This window comes from Coturnix japonica, chromosome 6 (genome assembly GCF_054131305.1).
Source record: "Coturnix japonica strain WE chromosome 6, WE-NBRP24, whole genome shotgun sequence".
Taxonomy (NCBI): Eukaryota; Metazoa; Chordata; class Aves; order Galliformes; family Phasianidae; genus Coturnix; species Coturnix japonica.
Window position 1 is genome coordinate 30544581 of NC_140668.1, and position 26096 is coordinate 30570676.

The 26096-nt window shown below is 37.6% G+C and overlaps 1 protein-coding gene across 2 annotated transcripts in view; it reads right to left on the reverse strand.

The window, feature by feature from the left end:
* Positions 1–26096, reverse strand: part of TSHZ3 (teashirt zinc finger homeobox 3) — a 214436-nt gene that overhangs the window by 112926 nt on the left and 75414 nt on the right. Inside the window, exons 21-24 of one of the 2 annotated variants that reach the window (XR_014947527.1) lie at positions 19469–19650; positions 12832–12906; positions 6169–6350; positions 2901–3040 (exon numbers count right to left, since the gene is read on the reverse strand). The gene's annotated coding sequence lies outside the window, so the exon portion shown is untranslated. Of the gene's footprint in view, positions 1–2900; positions 3041–5727; positions 5884–6168; positions 6351–12831; positions 12907–19468; positions 19651–26096 lie in introns of those variants that run through there. The other variant, XR_014947528.1, reaches the window with a different exon arrangement.

Here is a 26096-nt window from a genome sequence, read left to right on the forward strand (position 1 = left end):
TCCAAAAGGAAATCTAGTGCTAAACTTCATTCAGGTATTTTGAAGCATATGAACAATACTCCAAATATATTTTTTTCTAAAAAAAGGAGGAAGAAGAGATTGATCCACAATGTTTTGTGTGTGTGTAGTTTAAGATATTTTTCTTGACTTTAAGTGGTATTACCTTAGACAACATGAAGAATTAAAACTTGTGGGCTTATTCACATGGAGCCAATTGCTCTGAAAAAATTCTCTGTTCTGTGAAGTGCATGGCTTTAAAGATGCTGGTTTCTTTTTTCTTTTTCTTTTTTTATGGTTTTGATTTTCATCACAGCAGCATGCTACACAGTATGCCAAAAAGTACTTTCAAAACCCAAGGTTTGTAGGAGCACAGGGTGAATAAAAAAGAAAGCACGAGACAGACAGCAGGCTCAGTGTGTAGTCTTGTTAGACAAAAAAGAGGTTCTGGACACAAAACAACCTTTCACCATGGGTTAGAGATACAGTGCTAAAGAGATAGTTCATACAACGCATGGTTAATAATTAAAAAAAAATTTGATTGTTGTCTGTGCACAGAAGGGAAACCTTGGAAGTTGTTATGGATTGAGAGATTTTAGAGTGAAGATCATACAGACAATTCAGTGGGTCACTGTGGTTGATACGATTAATCTACCTTTCCCAAAATTTTTAGTCGGAGCTCAGGAATCAGGCTTTTAGCATCCTGATTTCCACATCATTGGCCATATGCTCTAAAAAGAAATAAAACTGTTATAAAATACTCAGCACTTGCATCTGCTGCTCCTGGCATACACAAACTCAGTATTTCACGAACTCGCATCTACTTTTGTTTTGCCAAAGCAGGATAACAATTCTGTTGTGGGAGCAAATCTTATTGCCATCTATGATGAGAAGAACATCTGATTGATTTGAATTCTGTAAAACATAATCAGAAGGTACACTGGTACATCAGCTGATTGCCTTGAGGAAAGCAGGGTCCCAAAGACTGCTATGAAATGCACAGAAAGCATAATTAAGTCCATTAAGCTTCAGGTGAAGGAGTCAAACAAGGTCTCTAACAACTGTCTGACAACCGCAATGGGCTCTTGCAATCAGAACAAGATCTGAGTAAGGCAACCTCTGAAACAGAGCCCTCTGAGCAGAGGAAAAGTCAAAGGCCCTCAGCTGGGAAATGGGACTCAGCAGAGCAGTAGGTGAGGGATGCGGTATCTCTATATTGTAAAAGTATTATTTTTGGTGTAAATGAGTGTTGTGTCTACAGAACATTAACCTTGAATGCACACTGGTTACGTTAGCACACAGTTCCCAGTGTAGATGTCCTAACAGGATTAATAAAAAAAACTGTAACATCTTTGATGCCTCAGAAAAAGTGAGAAATGAAAATTCACCTCTCTCCATCAGCATAGGTGGATAGGCAGCCTGTACACCTCCCCTCCTCATCTAGTGGAAGGCCACAGTAACAATTAAGGGAGGAAAAAAAGTCTAAGGGACACTGGTAAATCATATGACAGAGGAGTAAACCCACGTGGAAAAGGAAAGGGCAAATTAAATCAGCAGCTTGAGGCAGCCCTACAGAAGGCAAACCATATTAAGCAACTTAATGCAATTTGTTCCCAAAATTTAAATGGAACTACCATTCAGCCTCCTTATCCTTAATAACAGGTACAATGAGAGTGATTTTCAGTGATTTCTCAAATAAGTGCCATGTCCATCACAGAATTAGTCCCAAGGGACTTCATAAGGGTACTGATATTAACTCACTTCAACTGTGATTCCTGCCCTGAGGGCAAATAACATAATTGCACTGCAGTGTACATGTGGCTTCTGCTTGCTTTTGCTCGGTTTGCATAGTTCTGCACTTTCCTATTGTTTCTGTTGTACAAGATGTCACAGCACCATTTTGATGACATGTCTGGGTATATCAAAGGCCAAGGGAATCCTGTTATGTAAACACATCATTTATTACTATGTACAGCAATGATTACCTGACATCAAACCCATCTAGAAGCATGCTGTGTGACTGCGAGTAGGCGGCTTCCTGTTAAAGAGCCTTATCGATTGACAGGAGTATGGAGAAGAGACAACGAAGGGGAAGGGTGTTTTGTCAATAACTTCAGTGCAGTAAGGAAAGGGAAGAGCTTCCTATTCAACATACAACTTAAAAGTGGTTATTTCCCACTTCTCACCTCCTCCAGAACTCTGATAGCTTCCTAAAAAACTGTTCTCTAAGGAGCCGAGTAAGACAGGGCAATAGCTCCACTCTGCCTTGCTTGTAAGAACCAAAGTTTAAGCCTAGAGGATGCAGCAGCCTGTGGTCACTGGTAAGGTGGTGATGGACTCCCTGTCATGCATCCCCCAGCTCTTTCCAGGCAGAGAACCCCAGGATATTGACTATCTTCTGATACAATTGACTAATTTAGAGATGGTGGCCCAGAAAGTCCGAAACAAGATTTATCAGAGCATGCAGGAAAACAAGTTACTGTAGCATTACCAAAAGAACTTCCATGGAGATTCAAGGGATGGAGAGTAAAAAGCATAGCTGTGCATCTGAATAGTTGAGCTACTCTTCACTGCAATCAAATTCAATTTCACCGTTGTGACAGAGAAGAGGTATGAAACATTAATGATCTGTGCTGGCCTAAATGGTTGTTAAGATGTACGCAGACATATTGTATTCTAAAGAAAAATGTACGCAAACATAAAAACTTTTCCATTGCATTTGAGGGGTATCTCAAGCAGGTGCTTACATAGTCAGTTCTCATACATGTAAACTGGGGCAGATATAGCTTTCTCTTTTCTCCTATTTGGCTGTAGGTAGCGATTCCCTTCAGATCCAGCATTTGTCTTGCAAACCATTAGCATGAGCTCTCACACACTGACACAGAGGATTCTCTCAACCATACCTTTTGCCATTCAACAGTTCCTGGAGCTGCTTCAGTTTCTCCATATCTGATGCTATAAGCTGGAAAACAGACTTCATGGGGGCATTTGGAGGCACCATCACTTCAAGCAAAACACATCTTTTTCTTCTTTTTTCTTAAGTCTGTGGACAACAAAAAGAAAACACAGAATAAAAGTTTCTTTTCTGTGGAAGGAAAATAGCACAGAAAAAAATACCTTTAAAAGAAACAGTTTTGATTTTCACCTAGAACCAAATTTTCTGTGAGCACAAGGATATGATGTCAGATGTGCATGTAGAACAGGTACCACATCTGTGTAATTTCAATGAACTTGAATAAAAACAAGAAACAATATGTATCCAAAATAACTTTGCTTGCAGGTTAGACATGAAATTGTTGACATATTTAGTAGCTGTTTGCCTGAAGATCTGACCCACAAGCTGTACGTCTTTCAAGCAGAAAGAATAAGAGAGTATGAATTAAAAGATGAAGCTAGCATGAAAAAGTGTCTGTTGAAAACGTCTGTCAGAAAAAACTCTACTTGGATACATTATTTATCCATAATGGAATATATGGTTTTTCATTTCAAATATTCTGTTTTATGAACGGACTTTGTAAAGACATCTTAGATATTTAGAAGCTGAAGTTTCAGTGCTTTTACATTAGTTGTTTCTGGAATATAAAAAGAGAAGACGCTATTATTTTAAAATATTTGACATCTAATGCAGAAGTTTTTGTCATTAAATAATACTTAATGCAGCCTAGGTATACACTTGCTGCAATGCTGCTCAGAAAGATAACTTTGGTCTGTTTTGACTCACTGCAGCCTCAAGTTTAGCCAGAGGTCAAGGCATGTTGGACTCAGTATAGCTTTACAAGGACATTGCTAGGAACCGTGCAGACAGAGGGGCTGAGGGGACTTAGCATCTGGAAAGGGAGTGCTGAGGAGTCACAGGCAATGAATCTAGACTTAAGGACACTTGAGACAGACTTACAACTTGTGCCTTCCAGACCTGCTCAGTAGAGCTTTGTGGAGGATGTCCAATTTACCTAATTCTTGAAACAGGCTTCCCAAGGTATTGCTGGCTTGGTTCATCTATTATACTATTAGCTCTCTGCTTGGAGTGTGAAGGAGTTGATGAAGGATCAGGAAAACAGGCAAGAGCAAGTTTAAAACACTTACATACCTCGTCGAGTTTGGTCCAAAACAGGCATCATTTCTGCACTTGACATTACTTTTAACACATTCAGGGTCTGCAAAAATTTACATCAGCTGCTTGAGAGGAAATTGAAATTCCTGAAGTTACATTACTGGTTTCAAACTGCCCAGAAATTCCCACTTATGCAAAAGCCTAATTCCTTAGAAAGCTAGTTGATATAGCTTCTACTGACCAGGTGTTGGAGAGAAGAGAGAAGGCCATACTGAAAGAAGACATTGCTCTTTAGAGACAAACAAAAGATGGCATGATTTCCACTCAGCAGAAATTTACTAGACCATGTGCAGACAAGTTGAGGTAGCTCAGCATCTGGAAAGGGGGAGCTGAGAGGCCATGTGCAATGAATCTAGAATCCTTCACCAGGTTCACAAGGGAAGCTTTAAAAATAAAGTTTGACTATGTAAAAGGAGGTTCAGTGCAATAAAGAGAACCAGAGGAACAAAGAGCGTGAGCAAGGGTGCAGCTGAGCAGAGATGAAGGCTGGAGCAACTCTCAGTGCAATGTGAGTTTCAAATCTGGGGCCCAGCAAGGTAAGAAATTAGGAAGATTCCAACATATATGAAGAGAATGATCAAACTGCAGAAAGGAATTTTTCAAATAGGTTTCATATATGGGCAGTAGAAATGAAAGTTCAGAGAGAACAATAAAAGTAGCTCAGGTAACATTTATGGAAGGAATTGGTGAGAATTCTGGCAAGAACAGAAAGGAAAATAGAATCTGCTGATATGAAGCACAGAAACAAGGCTCGATTAATAAAAAAAATCACACACACACACAAAAAAAAAAAAAAAAAAAGAAAGAAAGAAAGAAATAAAGAAAGAAAGGAAGACAAGCTCAAGTATATAAAAATTCTCAGATGGAGAAGACAGACTTGGAGGATGGAGAAGCATTATTTGGCCCTAACTGTGAGTAGACTTGGCAAGCCTGGACTAACCGGAAAATGTCTTGGGAGATCTGTCTTCTATTTATTTTCTTCTGTGGACTAGGCTTTGCATTGTGTACTCTTTGCTCAACGTGCATTGGCTATTAGTGCATTCCTTCTGCGCTATTTATAACTTCTGAAAGGGACTGGTGTTAGTTTTGTGAATTTAAGCTACAACTGTATTATACCTGAAAGCTATACAGAGAGCACCAGGAAAATCTCTGAGCACTCAGTGGCCTTCCTCTCTCCAGCCCTCCTCCAAGAAACTTCACTCAAACCATCCCAAGCTCAGCTGTAATTTCTTTCAAACAGATCAATTATCAGCAGGAATAACAAGACACTCCACTCTCTCATTTCTTTGGGCAGTATACAGAGACTGTATTCAGTGAGAATACTGCATCTGCTACCCTTACACATTCTGCAGCCATCCAATAAAGTTACTACTATACATAGGCCTCTCCAGAAGTAATGTTTTCCCATTTATTTCCATGAGAACTATGACAGATACAAAGAGCACAATAACATTGTTTGATAGAGCAAGTTCTCAGCTACAAATTACTATTTTTCAACATAGTCTTTAGCTATTCATTGTTGCCAGCAATGAACAAGAGCCTGCATACTGCACTTGTAACAATTTGTACCAGTGGAGGTGATGAACTGTGGCTGTAGCTATTGTTGAAACACACCACCTACTGCCTTACTGTGCTTACATCCACTTCTCGGGCTCCATAAAAGTTCAGCAAGCATCAGTGAATGTCAATGGGTGCCATTTTTTCTGCATAAAGGAATTCAGTTACACACTTTTGCTTCATCCACGCTCCCATGTCCAACTGCCTTTTTCTGCCATCTGTCTCATGGTAAAAACACATAACAGAATAATGGTGGGATGGTTCAGCCTCTACAGCCATACCACCAACACCCACCTCTGGCATCAAGGGCCAACATAATAAAGTAAGAAGCATTACTTTCAGAGCAGCATTTGTACAAGATTTCTGGGTCAGCTCAACAAGGTTACATTGCCTTCAAAATATAAGCAAGACTCTAGTTTTCATAAATGTAGGGGTTAGAAATTTCAGAAAGTGATCTCCCAGAAGAGAGCAATTCTGTTCTGAGATAGGATATAGACACTCACCAGTACTTAGGGCCTGGAATTAGTCATCACATACAATATGAGTAAGACTCTGGCAGAACAGTAGTCCGGCAATCTGTAAACTTCCTCCTTTTTGCCACTGTAAACTGATTTCTTCCTGACAAATAGCTTTTGAATCAGCGTCATTAAAGTATTAGCATTTTTCTTCTACAGGGCCAAGTGGTCTAAGACGACAAGGGAAAGAAGGTGGAAGTAAAACTTAGAAGTGAGTTGTAAAGGAGGCAAACACACAAAATTCCTTAGACATTTACTCTTAGATATTTGTCTGGAGCAGGGTGATGCTTTTGTGATATATGCAGAGATACGTGGAAGATACCATGCAGAATCCTGGCCTCTCAGTAGAAAAAAATAAATAATAACAGCAAAGATGGTTAGAAAGGTTTGGGAAGTTAATTTACTCAACAACAATACTTAGCAAATTTCTAAGAAAAAAGAGATCTTTTGGTGTTTGATTAAAATGTGGCAACTTGTACCAACAAATAATTTTAATTAGAGCTACTTAAATATGTAGTCTGTGCTGATTGTTCACATGCTGCAGGATAATGGGAAACTAGTTCAGCTCTGTGGAGAACAGAAAACCTGAACAGTTCCAGGGTAAACCATAAACAGAATTGCTGTAAATGAATACTCTTTGCTAAGACATAAATAACCAAATAAGTGAGATAATATGCTGTGACAAAATAAGTTGCACTTATATATTGCAAATCTGCAAACAGACAAGTAGACATACGTGGTGTTAAAATCAATTGCAAATTAATTTTTTGGAGTCAGTATCATCATGACTATCACATGTTCTCACAGAGAATCAGTCCCTATCAATTCCAGATCAGTTTCTGAAATTCTCATGACATTTCACCTGTGAACCCAAGTGACCCACCAACTGATTCATCAGCTTCCTGGAGTGCCCTTCCACATCGAAGAAAGACATCCTATTTCTGCTGAATGAGAAGGTAAAACATCAAGTGTGCTACTGGTTCTGTAGTAAAGAGTAATAATCTCATACACTTAATATGGAACAAACCAAAGAAACAACAATCTGAGTTTCTGAATGTATTCTTTCCAACAATATTCCAGCACTGTTTGGAAGATAATGTGCTGTGTCTTCTTTGGCAGAGAGCTAAGAAATTAGCATTGCATAAATAAAAAGACCCAGAAGAGCCACTGGGCCGGAATCAGTGAAGGCAGCAGGAGTTTCCCCCTGATTGCAACAGACTTGGATCATGTCTGTTGTTGGCATGGACATGCAGGGCCCGTAAAACATTAGAAAAGTGAATTTTTATTAAACAAATTATCTCAAAACCTTGAAAACACATACAGTGCTCTTTGCTATTTAGTTTTTCTTTTACTGGAAGCAGTAAATGAGAAACATTTCCTGCACAGTTTATTGAATGTGTTTGTGCTTAGCGCGTAAAAAGGATATGCTGCAAGGTAACCAGGGCCTTTTATAAAATGTTATGGACCTTTAGGGAGTAAAGTGAAGAGGAAGAAAAAAGAGACAGAGAGACAGAGGGACAGCAACTGGTGCACGTTTCTGTTATTAGTATATATGGTGGCCAAGGAAAGCATCACATGCAATTAACAATACACAGCTGTAGTCACACAGTGCATTTCTTCTGTGAAAGAGTAAAAGTTTATACAGCTGCTGCTTGCTACTCAGGAGTTACAAATGCAAACACATGATTGCATTATGTTTACAAATTTCCTGCAGAACATTCCGCATTTGTATGGATTATATTACATTCACTCTGATGACAAATTGTTGTAGATTAATCTCTTCTTAGAAATATGTGGAGCTTTTAACAAAGTGTACATAAACCAAGCTGCTAGTTGTTTTTCATTGTTAATAATGATTCCTTTTAAAATCCAAAGTTTAGAAGTGTTACAGGGCACGCTACTGGGCTTTCATTCATTATCCTAATAAAACTCCATAAAGCAGTCTGTTCTGCCGGAGGGTATTGCTCCTTTCTGACAGGTACAGTGACAGACACAAATTTTCTATCTCTGAATGGTACTATAGATACTATCAAGTGAGACAAAGAGAAGAAAATGTATGACAATCGTTCAGACTCATAGCAAAGAGATTTGTAGCTAGCTACTAAGTATGCTTCCCAGCAAACAGACTATGTTGTCCTACGGCTACATGGAGAAGTTATATTTTCTTTGAAAATTCAAGGGCATTTGGTTTGTTTTCACTCTACTTGAAAGATTGTTTTGTTTGTTGGCTACAGCTAAACAGGTGTGGGGCCCAGCCTTTTTATTATTGCCAGCAAAATGACTATTAACTGACCATTTGTTCTAGAACACTAACAATATAATTTACAGTAAATAGTTTAAACAAACATTTCTCATAGGTCAGTTAAGAAAAAAAAAAAAAACAACAAAAAACAAACAAAAAAAAACCCTAATAAATAATATCCAGAAATGAGTGCAGCTCCCTCTCCCTCACTCAATGTTGGCATTTCTAAAATGCCTTTCCCAGTGATAACACAAAAAAGCCTTGGGATGAGTCCAGTGAGGACAGGCAAGTCTCTTTTTTCCTCTAAAGTTTAATCTGTGGCTTCTGGGCTAGAACAACCAATTACATTTCACAACAGGACAAAATAAAACATTTTGTTAAAGATGCAGATTAGGCAGGGCAGCCTGAAGAAGATAGCGATAGCATTCTGCAAGCCTGTTTCCCAAGCTTTGGCCCATTCCTTTGAACTGGGAAGTATTAAACCACTGATTGTAATTGAAGGGATCACCATCAGTACTGCATTCCCGAGAACTCCCTGACTGAGCCAGATCTAAGGTTAATCTAGCTCTGATCCAAAAGCCATAATAGGCAGATGCCTAAAGTTTAAGAACTGGACAAACAGATATGGTATTTTCCTGTACTACTCTTCCAAACTCTGTCATTTTCAGCTTAGAGGACACTGTAAGCCAGATGTGGTTATGCTTCTTTGTAACTCTCAACAGATTTCTCTTCCACATGTTCCTCTAGCTTCGCCTTGAGCCCCCACAAACTTCCAGCTCTCACACGAACCTCTAACAAAAAGCTCCACAGGTCAACTGCAGACTAAGGCTACTACACTGTTTAGCTCCTCACTTCTTTTTCACTCGCTTTGTTTGATGCCTTCAGCATCCACTACAAAAAAGATGGAGCTTAATCCCTCTCAAGTATCACTTTCCATCCCTTCAATTATTCTTGAGATTTGAGTAATGGAAATTCACATAGTATTCAATATTTTTATGCTGCAGACAGACTCAAATGACAAAAACTATCCCAATTAGAGGGCAGAATTGCACAGAACTGGAGATTGATTATTTCCTCTGTGAGCAGACTTCAGTCCTCTCTGATTAAATGTACAAGAATTTTGCAAACAGCAAATTTGTTCCAGCACCTGACACCCACCCAGAAAAAATTCTTCAGCACACCTATCACATCATGTACAGGGTTTTAACTTGCAGCACTGACCACTAATGTCATTTCTAGATTAGTTCGTTGTTGCAGGAAGTAATTCTGAGTTCACTTATAATCCACTTTCCCTAAAATTAACCTCAAGTCTTTCAAAAGCTCTCCTTCCGTTACTCGATTCATAGTTACTGGCACTAGAGCTCAGTTTGTAAGTAACTGTACTGTGGTATCGTGCCATCAGCTCCATTTATTATGTCCCAGACAATCAAAATTTTTCTCAATATTTTTTTTCTCTGTTTTCATTGTATTTAACTCTCATTGTGTCATTTGAGTTTCCGAATTGGGAATCCTACCAGGCAAAGGCTATTATTACTAAAACCCTGGGATTCCCCAAGACTACCACATTCAAAATGGAGTTAGTATAAAAGAAAGTGTTAAGAAAGGATATAAACTCTGTGCTCTTGTCACTGAATTTTCAGTATTTTTAACTGAACACTGAGCTAATTAGGGAAAATACTGAGTGCTGCAATTAACCAAATAAGTACAAGTGTCAAATGACAATGGATGCTTCACAAGATGAAATAAAAAATAGAGCTATAGTGCATATTTAAAAACCTAGTGCAGAACAAAACGAAAATTCTAATAACCATGACCAAGATACCGTACTCAAAAATGCTTCTACATGTAACCATATTGAAACTGTTTGGAAAAGGCAGAGAATTTGGAAAAAGAAGAAAAAAACAACTGTTCTTTATGACATCCACTTGCAAGAAAACAGACTTCAGTAGTAAAAGAAAAATCTATGTGAAGCACAGGTAACAGTGCTTTCAAAATCTGGACCTGCATGTACAAAGGTATGATACATGCTTTCTGTCACACTAAAGAAGGACCTGATAACCTCTGTAAAGTGCATATCTCCACTTGCATTTGTAGATGCAAGTGGAGATATGCACTTTCTCCCTCTGTGTGTGCTCAGTGACAGGTTCTTCTCTTTGCAACTGCTCTTCATGGAGAATGAGTTCTATGTCACAGCTCACTATCAACTGCCAATTCAGATTTAATTCTCAAGGGGCAGGAGGTATGATTTCTCTAAGAATTTTAATACATTATTTGAGAAGCAGATGTCCACCTTACCAAGAGGAACCTCAGATTGCTTTAGGAAACTATGGTCACTCAAGGGATGTTACATTTCTGCCTGTCTGTTCTGTTAGACGAAAGATTCCAGCAAAGTTTTAATGAAAATTTACTTAATCTTTACTGAATGGTCCTCTAATAAGTTCATAAAAAATTTAATGGGAAATTCCATCATATTTGTTATTCTGAAAATGACTCTCCTAACCAATACGAGGACTCAGAAAACTTTAATAAGAGGTACTTTCTTATAAACAGACAGCTTAACCCATTGTATAAACTACATCTCTTAAGAGCCACGCTGGCTCATGAGGCAGGATGCCAGCTTTTCAACCTGGACTAACTTGAACTCTGGCAATCTGAGGCAAGAGAGGCTCTTACTGCTAGTGAACAACCAATCTAGTGGCTTCTTTCTTGGTTCCAGTAATCCAAGGACATGATTCACAAACCTATTTGGAATTTATTCATGCTACTCAGAAAATCTTTTCTAATAAGCTACATATGCCAGGAATCTTGCAAAAAGCATATCAAGCTCCTGTGCAGAACACTGATCAATACTCAAATGTCATTTGTGGAGACTAACTGTGTCATGTTATTGAATGAAGCAAATTTGTTTTATTAGTGTCTGTATTGGAACTAAGCACTATCCTGATTCAATTGTTAGATTTCCATTTTAAATTAGGTGAATATTAATACGCATATTTTTTCTTATGAATCACATGTAAAATACTCAACCTGAGTCACAAAGGAGTGCACACTTATATCTGTGCATCCCTTTTTCATCTAGCTTCAGCCAGTGCTTCTGTGATGTGCCTCCCTCTCTAAGTACAAATTAATGAAGATCACCAAGAGAATTATGCTTTTATATTTTTTCTGACATTGCATTCTTTCGAGGCTAGTACTGCAGTGAGGTTATCTGCACTGTTTGCTAAAGAACTATATGAAAGAAAGAAATTTCTGCTGCTCACCCTGTAGTAAATATGCAACAACAAAGAAAGGAATGAGAGGACTCAGTAGCTGAAGGGTGAACTACGAAGGAACCAAACAGAATTACTACTCAAAAGTGGATGACTAAATTTCAGTTTACTTCAAAATGTTTTGATTGTTTTCTCCTTTCACTTCTCCATGGTGCCCTTTCCATGTGCCCAAAGGAATTCTCTTTTCCACTGTCATTCTATACCCTTTGTTCATATTTCAGAAATTTTGTGCTTATTCAGTTGGTCTTGACCTTAACAGCTTTCCTGTCTGTCTTGTATCCACTTACTGCTGGTTCTGAAGCTTCAAAGAAACCAAAATTATTATTATTATTATTATTTAAACAGTCATTTGTGCCATTTGGCAACTCAGGTGATGAGACAAAGCCTAGAATATAAACCAATACTGATGGCTCCTATTTCTTTCTTTCTTTCTTTTTTTTTCACTTCTCTTGATTTCCCCTTTGTATTTTTGAGGACATCTGAGAGAACAGACAGCAGGAGATTTTCTTAGAACAAATTTTCTGTTATTAAGGTGATAACTTCCTTAAGAAACTGAAATTAATTCAAGTAAAATATTTTGTTCCTCTGCAAGATATCTAACAAATACCAGAGAAAGAGAGAGAAAAAGGCAGAATTCACACACACACACACATACACATTCAGATCCTTGTCTGTCTCTACCCACATCACAGTAAAACATTTCTCTTTGCTCACCAAAAGATCTCAGCAGAGAAAGATTTGGGGTATACTGCCTTAATTAGCAGATTAAGTTATTTTTTTTTTTTCAAATAACATATTAGTATGAATAATTGAATAGAAGACGATGACACTGTAAGTCTTTTCTACTTGAGAATGAATAACAAGGCCTAAATATTGTTGTATATTACAGTAAAACACAGAAAACTAAAATATTTTAAAATAATGTTCTCTTATTTCTTACTAAGTTCTAGTGACATTTCTTTCTGAGTTCTAACATATATTCCTTCAAAATCTGTCAAGACCCAGTTGTTTAAAGGACATGGGACTCAGAGCATGTAAGGGATCCATAAGCTTAGCAATATGGTTGGATGGTGCTTCCTTCAGCTCACGTTTCCAGACACGGTTTTCATATGACAACACTCACTTCTGTATTTTGCTTACCTATGTTTATTCACAATAAGAACTTGATGGTCATAACTTCATAACAGGTCATGCTGCTTTAGCTGAAGGTCAGATCTGAAAAGAAATCAAAAAGGAAATAGATATTACCTGAGAGGGACTACTTGGGCTTAGATCAAGTCAATTAGAAACAGGTTTAAATCAAGTTGAAACAGGTTGTCTTTAAAAAGAAATAATGAGACCTTCAGTAATTTGCCTTAGTGTAACTAAAATTTGTGCAAATCTATGTGCAATCCCTAAATAAAAATTCAAATATCCCGAGAGAATCCTTGCAAACACAAATTATACACAAGCACAACATTTTATGCTGAAAATCCACACCTTTTTCTCATAAAAAGATTATTTTCATAGTAATTCTTCACAGCAACTGTTGCCTACAGTTAGCAGCCTACTTGTATTGTGATGTTTTTGCCCCATTCTGCAGTGAAGTGTCAGGTTATTAACTATGCCATACCAAGTTGCCATTTAGACTTACAGTAGCTAGCATATTGACTTAATAGCCAACAGATCCTAAATAATTATTCTGAACTACTGACCATGTAGCAGATTAAACTGATGAAGACATGAAATTTATGCTTTTGAGATATCTTGAAGGGGTGTTCAGCAGTAATGTGCATGTGTTGGACTGAGAGTCAAAATGAAGTCCAATTTACATGTTGCAAAAAGGGATTGGATGGGTAATGAGATCTGATATCTCTATTGGTATAGGATAGTCATGGCTTTTAATAGATTATCCTAGTGTCCATATAGATATTTACAAAGACATTGATTTTCCACGTTTTTGTCCCAGTGCTCCATCCTATTCCCTAATGCTGATGGGCAGAATGAGAAGCCAACCCTCATCAACACAGCTGATACATAAATCAACAGCATGGCAAAAACATTCCACAACCAACTTGGAGGCTCTGCCACTGCCACAGAGCCTGACACAAACACATCTGACGTTCCATTGCTCTTCGGATAGAATTGCTATAGCCACTTGCAATCTTGTGATACTTACAGCCTTCTCCTAAGAAATAGAGGCCAGCTCATTTCTAGCCATAAAGCTTTGTGTCAAAAACCCAGGCTCTTTAAGTCCTGAGGGGAGGTTTTGGAATTTGTGGAGAGGAGATGAAAGAGAGGAAATCTACCTGATGCCAAGAAAATACTCAGTTTGCAATCTAACATACCGCTTTTAAAAACAACTCCACAGTAGAAATGGTTACGACCTGCATATCATTAGGATCTATTACTAAGATGCTGCAAAATCCTGCCTTTGCTTTCACTGTTTTTAACCAACACAATCAGGTTAATGTTTTTCTACTCATATTGACCAGGAGGCTGCATGGACAATCAGGGGTAATTTCACACAGCAGCAGGTTTTGTTTTGAGAATGACATACACAAAACAAGCTGCTTTCTTTCTATCATTCTGCTTTAGAATAAAAACTACAAAGAGCAGAAAAATAAAATACACTATAAAATATGTGGCAGCAAGAATTAAAGAAAAACACTTTTTCAGTAATGTTGAAGTTTTATTTTTATTTGCCACCTTGCGTGGCAGTAAATATTGAGAGGAAAAAATGGGGGAAAATATTGCACAGAACAACAAAAAAATCTGTACTGCTATCCGTAGCTGATGACTGTATGACCACACACAAGTAGAAAAACAAAGCCAGTTACTTGTCTTTAGAAGCAGCTGATTTCAGTTAAAATGAAGAAAGAAATAATCATTAGGAGTACAAATAATGAATGTGCTCTGCTGCTGCATGCATATAAAGTCTGAAAGGTACCTCTTCATTCCACATTCTATGTTACAGCTCCTCTCCAGACTTAGCAGAGAATATCCCTAAGTCTAATGGGTTAAATGCTTATTATACCACTGTCTTATTTGTAACATAAGGCACCTACTACAAGCCTACTCTTCATGCAAAATTGCCAATTTATAGCAATATTCCTTGTTTAGAAAACAAGGCTATCCAAACACTATAATTACAATATGCACCAGCAGGCATAACCCTGCATTAATGCACAGACTCCAGATACATTCGTCAAATAGAGTTTTTTTTCTCTTTGCCTTCTTCTCAGGGTACTTTTAAGTTCAGGGACAGAGAACATGTCTTCATTAGAAACATTAACATTCACAGGCTGTAGTAAATTTTGACAGTGAAAAGGTCTCTGTAACCTTTAGTTGTGCAGAAATTTACTTCCCAAGAAAATTACAGCTGGCACTGTCTTAATTAATGCTAGCTTTCTTTTCTGAAAATTGTGGGCTTGTCAGTAAAAAAGGCAGAAAAACCTGAGTTTAAAAGACTGGACACAAAAGACACATAGAAATAAAGCCCTGCAAAATTTCATAATATTGCTCTGTTTTTGTTCTACAGTAAGGAGATGAAAAGATCTAATTTGATTTTGCCAAATGGAGCAACATATATGTAATATAGAAATGATTTGCATTCTCTCTTTTGTCTTTGAGTTTCATCATGTAAGGAGTGCTTTTTTTAAGCCATTCTGTTTTAAAAGCAATAGGTCAAATAAAATCTATATCTGTAGGGGGAGGGAATAAAATATCACTTTTTTTTTCCCCTTTTTTCTTTTTTAGCGTTTCTTTAAATGCTCCCAGTAAATCGTAGCTAACAGTAAGAATTGCAGCAGTTTTTCACATGATTTTTAATTACCTGACATTTTTCTAATTTTTAGACTGATTTTAGTAATTGCATACTAATTTATTTCTTAATATTTACCCATGTGTCTCCAAGTTATATTTTAATGGTATAAATACTTTAGCATATAAAGACTAAGTATTTGGAGACTGAATTTTTATTATCGTGCATGATCTTTAATTGCTTGACAATGTGCTAAACACGTACCTTGCATCTGAACAGCATTTTCCTACACACAGGCTGTGTTGTAGTTTTAAAAACAGGTATGGAAAAATAGTGTCCACCAAAATCTCCAGGATGTTGCACAAACATTCCCTCATTCTCTTCTGGAAGAGATTTACAGCATTTTGTATTTGGAATTTCTGCAGCCCCCAGCTCTATCTCTGGCAGCAATAACACTCCAGCTCCACAGAGGAGTCAACATGCACCAAGATGTGACACCGCTTTGGCACTACGAGAAGCACCAATACTGCATGTCAGCTGTTCCAAACATTTTATGCAAGTTGCTACGAGCACTTTAAATTTAGGTGCCCCATATGAATGGTTTATTCATGTTTATAAAATGATTAGTTGGTGCCACTACATCCTTTAATAACTTATTGTGAGGCATGTTATAAAATGCATCATCAATAAATGCTTAAAATGCTGCCACAGCAAGGTGATAAGCTGTTACAACAGTATTTTAAGATGTATGCATTGTTCAAATAGTTTGTCTGTTATTTCAATGCATACTTTCAAGTTTTTTTACAAGCATGTTATTGAATGCTGAACAAATAATAAAATATTCATAAAGATCACCTTAATTTAAAGTGTTACTGTGTTTTCCTAACTTTAACATACGCGCCACAGATACAGAGCAAGCGTTGGAATACAGAAAGGTAACAGAAGAGAAAAATTCCTATCTTAGATGCAAAACTCTACTATCTCCTCGAGATGAAAAAAATTCACTGCATTCCTCAGATGTAGGGTCTGTAATTTCAAGGTTTGAACCATTAACTATATAAGAAATTGCCGTGAATAAGAAAAAAATCACACAAAAAAGCAGGCACCTAAAGTCTGAAGTTCTGAAAAAATGTCACACACAAAATGTTTTGGCTGTTTATAGCACTTGGCAACGTTAGTGAAATAATAAAATTCCAGCGCAGGCTATGGAGCCCATATGGACAAATGTAGGATGAGGGCCTCTCTTTGCTACTTTCCATACCGGAAAATGAACAGAAAAACATTATGGACAAATGTGATAAATGGCGTACAGTCATAAAGCAGCTGCTGATTGGGACATTAGCTTATGCATTTATCTGCTTCTCAGCTTAACCACAATGCACATGAAGTCTTAAGTGATTTTCCAAAAAGGAATGTAACCTCAGCAGGAGAAAGCCAAAGTCATTGCTTAAGAATGGTATACTAAGAACTGCAAGAACATAGCAAGTGGGGGGGTCTATGGATATACTTACACAAGAAATGTGTAAGTCTAAGTCAAATATTCTCGGCTCATTCTCAAATTAATTGAACTACTTACATAACCAAGGAGACTTAAGGAAAGTGCTTCCAGATTATTGGCTCCGCACATTAGGATTTTCATTCCTGCCCATGATCCCCTGTGTGTCATTTATTTATGGACAGACTGCAGCGGGCCTTTGTTTCAGCATGAGGAAAAGCAGCCTCATGGATATTTGATAAAGCCAAAGAAACCCAAGGTTTCTTTGGGAGAAGAAAGGGAGAAGACTAGAAGGCAACCCCTGGTGAAACATGCTGTACTGCTACTGCTCATGTACGGGACAGCCTCCTTCATTTAGTTCATGCATGCTCACCTCTGGAGAAGGGTAAAGCACTACCAGTCTCTGAGGAGGCTGCTGTCAGAGCTTGGTACACACAGATCAGCTTTGTTTAGTGGGATTCTGCCATCTGTGCTGATCTGAACAGCAACCAGCATGACCACGCCATCCTTTTGCCACATACACAGTGGTTGCTGAGCTCAAGTAAGACTAAATGCAAACACTGTGCTACTCCTTCCTACTTTTCCAGATGCCCACTGAGAATATGCAAGCACAAAATCATTTCCAACAGCCACAGCTGCAGGGATGCCAATCCTTGCTTCCCTGAGCCTTCCGTCAGTATACCTTACTTTTGGCTACATGGCCAAGTGGCACAAAACCAATGTGCTCCTCTTCCTATCCACAATATTTATTTCTCATTGGATGGCATTGATTGTAAACATATGAAACTACTGAATATTCATCTTTTAACATACTGGAGTACATAAAGAAACTCTCAAAAATTAGCATTCCTGAGTTTGCCTTCTGAAAATTATGGAATCTTTCCATGTTATGTATCTACTTACTAAATCATTATCGATTTGCTTCATAAATCAACAAGTGGACTTACAGGCATTGTCATTTAGTGACATATATAGACAATGCTTTGTTTTGTTCTTCGGTATGTGAGAATGTTGAAAATACCTATTTCCCTCAAAAGAAATTATAAATTTCTGTTGTGTGCACATTCTACAAAGTCTTCTTGTTAAGTAGATTGAGCCCTTGGGACATAAGAGTATATCACAGTATTTTTGCGTAACTTCTGTTCATGGGCGACACTTGTACCTGCTCCAGGATAACGTACAAATGTTTTACAGGTTTTCCTAATGGTAATCATGATGCTTCGTTGTGCCCTTCTAGTAATAACAACAGTTTAGCTTTCTTCCTCCCTACCCCCACTTTCTTGGCAAGTCTGACATTCAATTTGGAGAATCTAATGTCAGCAAGAAATCCATACGTACTCCTGAGAGTGGTAGGCATGCCCCTTTGAATCTATTTTTAGGTTACTGTAGAATAGTGATATTTTCTTCCTTCAGTCATTTCTCTTCCAAGCAACTCCCATCTTTTCAATGCTTACAAAGGAATATTTAATGCTTCAACTTACTGAAAATATTTTTTGTGTTCAAAGTGAATGTATACCGTTATGCTATGTACAATGACATGGTTAGATTTGTTGTACAGATCTACAAAAGAGAAATATTTGCAGCAGAAGAGTTTACGTTTTCTGCAAAGCAAAGATAAGACCACAGATACTGTAAGGATATTTAAATTTTACAGAGCAATCTGTTATTTATCTGTTTCTAAATATTCAGTTCTTTCAAAGCCAATTAATTTACTGTTTTGGTGTTGATCTTTGACACCAAGATAACCTAACCTCTAGCCCAATTCAAAATTATTCCACCTAAAGAGTCTATATCACATAGGATTTCAGCACTGATCTTTCAAAGTTTCTGAGCTAATATCAGCCCAAGTTAGAAGCAAATCATGCTTGGCTTGTGTAGCCTTCGTTTAGTAATTGGTTATTTAAACATCAATTGTTCATCCTAGTCCTGAAAGTCTACTAAGATTGACACTAATCTACTTGTTTTGGAAATTAAGCACAAAATCCCAGGAACTGCAATTTACCAGTTGAGCCTGCCTGCTCACGTGCCTGGAGACTGATGCCTCCAAATGTTTTCACTGCTCACAGTTGACATGGAGTTTGACCCTCATCCTTTGCTGTGGGAATGTGGGTGCAAGTCATCAGAGCTCTTAGCCAGCACCTCCAGATGAACCAAAAGTTTGAACAAGAAATTAAGCAATTTCAAATGTACCTGGGATAGAATTTGATCTACTTACTGCACCCCAGTTATAGCAAATAGTAAATTGATTTAGATCCTGGTTCCTTCCCTCCAGAAAACATTGGATAAAGATCATAAAATAACTAGCCATCCAATTTACGATGATTTAAGCAGATTGGGAAGGGCTGCTTTGCGTAATGAACAAAAATTATGGAACGCAGTTATCTGTGGTCTTTGTCATATTGTCTGTCTGTAACTTGCAAAGCTTATGTTGAACAAATAGTTTTGTTTGGTCTTTCCTAAATGCAAATGTGAGAAATTATCCTCTGAAGGAGATACACGCAGAGAATCTGAACTAATCTGCAATTTCCATTACACCTTACCTGTGCATTCACTGTCCACAGAAGGGAAAAGACAATGGGTGTTAATTCCTTCAGTTTCATATCACTTGTCCTTTGGGAAAGATCTCTGTGGGCTTATCCTGGTCCCTTTACCCTCTCCTCGGAATCTGTCCATATGGCTTCTGTCCACTTTTCCTATCTCCAACAGAGAGGAGGTTGAAAGCCTTAGAAATAAGAAATATACCAGCAATTATTATTTCCTGCATTTGAAGCAGGAGCTTTAAATGCATTTTCTCCCATGTATACCATATTTAAAGCACAACGTGATTATTTATTCTCTCTTCTTATTTGTTTATTTTTAGCACATATCAAAGCCCAGCAGTTTTCCCTCCAGGCTATATTTGACAAAGTTGCAGAGACTTTCCAGGCCACCTCAAAGCAGAGATTAATCCAAACAATTTAAACCTTTCACTGTTCCACAGGAGGATGGCATTCGATTGGATTATTTAGGGAGGACAAAATGTTTTTGTTGATGAGAGAAATGAAATCCTCAGAGAGTGAAATCAATCTTATGTAGAGACCCTGGAGCATTGATCTTGGTGTACATTGACAATTTCTGGTTGTTTAGCTATTTGGAATGACCGCACAAAATGAGCAAGTTGTTATAGTTTTAAGGTTTTGGTATTTATTGGCAACCCGAGTGCTCATATGATTAATCACACATTCAGAATGTGAGCTCAGTGGAAATTGACTGCAACGCAGCAGAAACAAAGTTTTCAGTTATCATTGTGTAATAAATTGAAGCTATATCCCTAAGCAGATTTGTCTTCAAGTTTCCAATTTGCCTTGTTAAAAGTGTTGTTTATACAGTAGTTAGCAAAAATGCAAGTAATTACACACAGAATTCTTTCTAAGCGATTCCGTACACTTTTTTTTCTCTTTATTGGTTTTCTATCTTCATTATCCAATATTCCGTTATACCCAAGCAGAAACCACATTCAGTAAAAATCAGAAAATAGCCAGGCCATAGAACAAGAACCTGCTTATACTGGGGGCAGCATTTCATGGATGTAATGCTGCAAGAAAAGGCTTTCTGAACAAACTAACCCAAATGCAAACATCCTTTAATAACCCACTTTTCTCTTTGTAGTTGCACTCTCTGATGCTTGCCACTGAAGAGAAGAACAGAAGGAAAAACATTTTCATTTATCTCTTATGTTTCATTCAATTAAATAATATTTATTCAGAAAGGAACATGTTTTTACATACATGTTTTGCATTGTAAGAATATCTGTTACTTCTACTAAAAAACAGATGCAAAAATAAAATCATAACTACAATTGGAAATTGGAGAGCAATTTGAGGAATGCAAATACTGAGAGAATTTATTGAAAATGTGTAGTGCCAAGTAGAGAAAACTACTGTGTCTATACAGGAAGGAGCTGCTCCAGCTATGGTATACTGGTAGAGACTTGTGCTGCCAAATATTGATAATGCTTTATAGCCTTTCACACTTGCCACTGGGAATCTCACTGTAACCTTGAAGAAGCAGTTGCTAGGATGTACTTGCTAAAGATAACAGCAAAACTGTGGAAAAGAAAGGGAAAACCCTGTAAGGCTGGCCTTCTTCCCTAGAGAGGGTTACAAGCTCATAATGTACAGAAACTATAACCAGATCAGGAGAGACCTAATTACAGAACTCAGAGATGTTAATGACACACAGAAATTTACATACAGCTGAAAATATGAATATCTCTATGCCAGCGGTCATATCGCCGCAGGGTTGGCTTCAGAACTAATGTGTTGTTGTCTGGGAGCATTTTCTCTAAGGTGAAGCCTTTCAAACAGTCAAAAACATTTGTTTTTTTACGGGAACAACAATCACCATAAACCTCTTTTAAATTTTATTGACCAAGATCTTTTTTTTCTCTTTGTAATTCCTTCTCCTATGCCCCCTCTGAATAGGGTTTGCAACAATAATTCTTCACATTTATCTTTCCATCTTTCAATCTCAAAATCCTGTATCTGATTTGAACACAGCAATCTCCAAAGCAATGAATACCTCTTTAATTTACTGAGAACTTTCAAGGACAAAATTACCTAACGATTTTTCTTAGGTCTCATATTAGATAAAAAGGTTTTTTTCATGCTTTTATTTATTTGTTTTGCCAATTTGTGTAACACTGCCTTGTTGACCAACTTCTATATTTTTTTTGTTTCTCTTCAGCTTCAGAGAAACATCCCTATATCTTTACCTGTAGTGGAGATAAGGAGTTGTCACAGCTGCTGTCCATGCAGTCCTCAAACCAGAGAGTACTGTAATAAATCTTATTTTATTTTATGGACAAATAAATGCTGAGGTAAAATATTTGAGAATCGTTGCTTGAATACTTGCCATAGCAGCGCTACTGTAATAACCACTATGACATTAATTTACTGCAATGTGCCGTAGGAAGAAGGAAGAAGGAGGGAGAAGGGCATTAAAAGAGAAAAATTACTATCCTTCGGATTTATTGGGATTGGCCTTCCTCATTTTCAGCCATCATTAGTTGATTAGGTGCTGATGACAGTATGGACAAGCGTGCTAGAATAGTTGGCTAAGAAAAGCCCTAAAGGTACTCTGTTAATTGAGATGATGTTCATATTGTACTTACTGAACATAACTGCAGACAGTGAAATAAGAGCTTAGTGTTGTGTAACAGACCACATGAACATTCACTCATTATCAGTCTGTAAAGAGGAGAAAACAGTGTATATAGATTATGATTACTACAGAAAAAGAGACAGTATTAAAAACTGGAGGAGACTATCATTGGAAACTACGTTTTATACAGCCTTCTGGGAGGTGTTGAGAAATCTGTCTAATGTTGTTCCATAGTTCCATTAGAGAAACATTATTCTATCAAAGGAACAGAAAATTGATTTATGCCATCATCTTGTAAGAGGTAAGCACCTGAACTTAACAGAATATCCAGATTTGCTTACCCACTAGAAGCATACGTGCTATTGATACTCTTTTCATGCTTACATTCAATCTAATTTAAATTTTAAGGCGATTTAGAGAAAATGGCAAAGAAATGCCACTATACTTCCTTCAACTTGTTTGTGAAAAGTCAGCATTATACATGAAGAGAGAAATATTCTCTACGCAGAACCTGTAATGCAATAGATACTTGGATTCAACAGTAATATTTTAGTAACAATGGCAATGCTATTACCAATAAATCCACAACATTAAATAATTTAATATGGACATTAGCTTGCTTCTTGCTGTGGCCAGGATGAATTTTAACTTGGTGCCTAGACAGACAGCCACAATGAAAATGCTTTAGAGCTTCAGAATGGAATGGACAGTAGTTAAAAAGATTCTTTAAACTTCCAGGCAAATCTCAGCTCCTTTCAACAAAATTGTCCTTAGGAGTACGCTGCCCACAGAGCAAAATTATCCCAGTACCTGAAGCAGTGTGCTCTGAAGGTTCAAAGTTAAATTAAATTTGCCCTCTTTCCAAAAATTGAGCAAACTAAATCTGATCATTAGCATGTTCACACTGAAGAAATCTGGCTATGGGGAACAAGAGCTCAGCAATATCAGAAGCAGTTTACACAGAATTCTGGAAACTCAAAAAATGTGGCTTTGTAATGGTTAGACATTATTCTTGTTCATTAAATTCTAGTATTGGCTCTGTTAAATGTAAGTATTTATATTTACTAACCTACTATGATAGATCACTGGGCCTAGTTTGAAAAACCCACCCTGTTGGATGATGAATGACAGAATCTTGCTTTGTCGGCCAAATGAGAACTCACTTTCTCTGATCATTCATGAGCTATCAATTTCTTCTCACCATAAGAAAATATGGTAAAAGACAGTAAATTGTGAATACTCAGAAGCATGAGTCAAAAAACAGCATAGACATTTATAATATGCCTATAAGCAACAGAGTACAGAATGCCAGAAGAATGCAAAATTGACATTATTTTTGGCTTATCTTTCACTTCAAGCTCTTTACTATACAGTCAACTCAGTAATTACTTACCATGGTTGTCAACGGCTTGTAGCACAGTTGTTTTGGTTTGTTTTTTTTTTACAGGACAGCATTAGCATTCAAGAGCTTCATCAGATTCTTCTTACAATAAATATGGTTCTATCTTTAACGTCCAGTGTGATAATAAATGGCATTGCTTTCCTTCAGACAACATCTGCTGTGACTTTGGCATTCAGCTCAGTGGAAGGTGAGCAGCGATTGATCACATTATTGGATATCTAGACATGCTGTGGCAGCATCTTTAGCAAAAGGCTTGAAAACTTGAGCAATAGAGTGAGTAATCCACAAGAAAAATGAAGAATATTTGAAAAGTCAAGATAAGAATCAAGACATCCAAAAGAAACAAGAGATTCTGGATCAGAAACATGAAATACCCTCAAAAACACTAGCACAAAAATATCCCTTTTAAAATACTTATCCAAGCAAGTGCTAACAGGATGAGGCTTTTGCAGTTTATATTGTCTGCTTCTAAAATCATTGTGATTTTGGATTCATGAGTTACACTCATGGCAGTGACAGAGAGCAGACATGTTCAAAGCGTGCTTTACCAAGACCTGTCAACATTTGAACTAGAAGAGTGATAGCTTTGACAGGGTTTGGAGATACTGCTTCCTGCCACTACCTAAGAAGGCTGATAGAAGAAATAGAAATCACCAGGTATAAAAACACTTTGCTAGTGCTGTTCAACCACAGGGCACAGCTGGTTCCCTGGTCCAACACCACATGCCATGGATGTTGATTGTGGTATAACTCAGCCCACTGTTCCTCAGTTAGCCCTTTTGCTCTAAGGCCATCCTTGTTCTCCCTCCATAAACAATGCAGCTGATGGCTATGCTCTTTCTCACCTTCATACTTCACGCTTTTCAGGATGCCTCCTGTCTTCCCATGAAACCACACCATATTTGCATAGTCTCTGGCTGTTCTCACTTCACATCCTAGTTTAGTAATTCCTTGATGCCTTAAAGGTTCTTACTCAACTAAACTGCTTTACTCAAACTTCTATAAAGTTACAGAGCTTATGTTGCTCCTATCCCATAAATATCCATTTAATAGCCAAACACTGACTCACTCTGTATCTTCTGCATACAGTAGATCTTACGCCGCATAATTCCCTCTTACCATACTTCCACCTGTACTTCAACCCATTCTCCCCCACAGTGAGAAACAGCCTGTTTCATCATATATGTACTCAGAAAGACTGCCCCTCCAGTCTGCCAGCCAGAATGAAATAGCTGGTTGTATCTCACTGCTGTCCCATCACTCAGTGTAATTTCATCACCACAACTCTTCCTCCTCCTACATAACAGAGACCACTATGGACCTTCTCTGCGCACCAACAAATGCAGGAAGCGTGGTGTCAGGTTTGCAGTCTCTTTCAGATAGCAGAGGGAGTTTCCAGTCTAAACAATTCTTCCATTACAGCACCACACTGACTGACTGAGACAAAGTATTGGCTAGTGTCACAAGACCTGGAGGGTGGGTGAGAACTGATTTTTATTTCTTCAAGGGTTTCTGCATCTGAAGCAAGGAGAAAATGGGGAGTGTTTATATGAGACATGAAAATGAGCAATGTCCTGCTAGTCAATTATGTGCACTCACACCTAACTTACCTATGTAACAGATGTATACCAACTTGGGAGTAATGAAACTGAAGAGGAATTTCCTGTAATACAATTTAAGATGTGATAGAGCCATTGAATATAGTTTTAAGACAATTCTTCAGGACTCTAGCATCTATGAAGCAGTTCAGTCACACAGAAGACTTTTATCTTTCTTCCATATTTCTGTGAAATAAGGTTAAAACATACAAGCAGAGGTATTCTGGGGGCTAGGACACTTTTTCCTCACACTGTTGTTAATAACAAGAAAAAGACGAGAAAGATGAGATTTCTTCTATCTCAGAAAGCGTGACTACAGTGATTCAATATGTTCAAAAGCTCATTACACAGCACTCTCATCCAGGATGCCCACCACTTCCTAATGCTCCTGAACAACGGAAACACATCTCTGCCCCATTATTGCTCTTGGAAGAAATGATGCCAGTCTCCATGAACATGGTTTCCCTGTTTAAGAATACCTGAAGAAGCAGCCAAGTATAGGAGAAGAGATAAAAGAAATTTATGGATATGGAGAGAAAAATTTTAGTCAGCAGAGATTACTGGAAGAATAGATTATTGGAAGAAACAAGGGAGACAGATAATATCAGATATCAAACTACAGAGAAGAAACTAGTAAAATCCTAAAAACACAAAATTCTAAGAAATAGTTACATTTCCAAATCCATGTTTTGATGAGTCATACAATCTCCTAAAGCAAAACAAGCTGTATCCCTGGTGGCACTCCCCAACTATCTAGGGACATATGCCATGTTCGACAGATTATGACTTTTAGGCAGCATTCAAATTTTATGAAAGAAAATCATTACCGTTTTTTATATAAATGCCTTTGCTATATCCACCTTCTCCACCCTTTCTAGGATCCCAGCAGACCAGGTGTCAATATCACACCTTGCAATACTCAACAAATTTCCAAACACTTTTTCATTTTTTGTTTTCCTGTCTCCTCTTACTCTCCATTAAGCACTTCCAGGCTCACTAGAACTCCAAACCTTTAGGCAATATCTT